This window comes from Adiantum capillus-veneris, chromosome 11, assembly GCF_014529385.1.
Source record: "Adiantum capillus-veneris isolate H3 chromosome 11, ASM1452938v2, whole genome shotgun sequence".
NCBI lineage: Eukaryota > Viridiplantae > Streptophyta > Polypodiopsida > Polypodiales > Pteridaceae > Adiantum > Adiantum capillus-veneris.
This window is the reverse complement of record NC_140941.1, coordinates 107,685,665-107,687,317: the sequence shown is the minus strand read 5'-3', so window position 1 is coordinate 107,687,317 and position 1,653 is coordinate 107,685,665. Positions and strand designations below refer to the sequence as shown.

The window sequence follows — 1,653 nt, the reverse complement described above, 5'->3', positions numbered from 1 at the left end:
TCTCTCTCTCTCTGTCTCTCTCTCTCGCGTAATTGGAGCTCTCTCTCTCTCTCTCTCTCTCTCTCTCTCTCTCTCGCGTAATTGGAGCTCTCTCTCTCTCTCTCTCTCCGCGAGAGAGAGAGAGAGAGAGAGAGAGAGAGAGAGAGAGAGAGAGAGAGAGGGAATGGTATATTACACATGGAATTTTGGTGCTATAGTAAAATCAAAAGCCTCATGTGACACCAAAGCGATAAGTATGGCTACTTAATTTTATGCTCAAGAAATGGCTCCCCATTATAACCATAACACAAGATAAACAAATCAGGAAAAATGTGGGCCGCTTTCACCAAAATGAGTATCCACTTGCTATCTACAAAATCACTCGATGAACTGAGGTTTCTAAAGTGACAAAGTCTTTAAAGGTTGAAAAAGTGAGCACTCCAATGAGTGACCCTATCAAGAATTTCTTATTCCTTTCTTAAAACAAGTAGGCATGACACTTGCATCATTGGCATTTTGAATTGGAGACCATCCATGGAGCACCTCCAAACATGCTTCCAAATCCTGCCACTTGTTTTCTCCTTGAACATTCCAATAATCTGTGGTTAGATCTCTCCTCAAAAACCCTAGCTTGACTGCTTTTTGTTATGTATTTATATTGAACACGACAGCAACCTTGAAAGATGGGGTAGACATGGAGGAGCTGCTTACAACCAATACTACATCTTCTATTTCCACCCATGGCCATGCATATCCAACCTTGCCAGGTTGTAGCAACCAAGTTTGAAAAATGGTGTCGCTCATTTTATATATCACCTTGTTCTGGGTATTGCGCAAGGGTAGAAAGAAGCACTTGTGTAGTATGGCATATGTTGGTAAAAGACACTTCTTTTTGCGAGAAAAATCCACATCACTGATCACTCTCATTCCAGTGACCTTATCAAATTGAAGAGCATCTATTCCATTGCCTCCATTTATAAACTCCCCAATCAAGAACAACTCAATGCCCCTGTTATGCTCATGTGACAACAAACCTGTGATCTTGCATACACCCCTTGCTTTATTTTGATGTCCTAAATTAGTATTTCTGCTTAAAGTGATCACCACATTGTCTTTCTCTTCATATCGCTCGCCGCATATGTATACTTTTGAGTAAGAAAATCCCTCTAGATGAATATATTGTTGGCCCCAATAAATCTTCAAAGAAATGATCTTCCAACCTTCAAGATCCCTTTTTGTTGCTTTCAAACCATGTAGAGCGATTCCCTTTCTCTGAATCATGCTCAAGCAATGACATGGGCCAAGACTTTGAGCACTCTTGTACAACTGTGTTGCTTGACCTTCAGAGGATGCAACTGCTAAGCACAACAGATGCCATCTCTCACAAGTTCCTAGTGCGGGCTGAGAGAAATGGTGGCAAGAGGTGCGTTATTTATAGAATCGACAAGGAGTAGTGCGTAATTGGAATGCATGCGTGCAACGGGCCGCCGATTGGCCCTGCGTTGTCGAGTTTCTGCGTGGGCATAAACCTTCTAAACCACGTTTGCACTCTCCTAAATTTAGAATTGGTGAGCATAACACGATGATACCAATGCATCCTTTGCTGTGCCTAGCCATATACCACATACTTTTAAAATTCACCAGTATATCCCTACGATTAGGAAAAAAAGAAAA

The 1,653-nt window shown here is 41.5% G+C and overlaps 1 pseudogene; it reads right to left on the bottom strand.

The window, feature by feature from the left end:
• Window positions 1-435: 435 nt before the first annotated feature.
• Window positions 436-1,260, bottom strand: LOC147447801 (uncharacterized; annotated as a pseudogene).
• Between the last annotated feature and the right edge of the window lie 393 nt (window positions 1,261-1,653).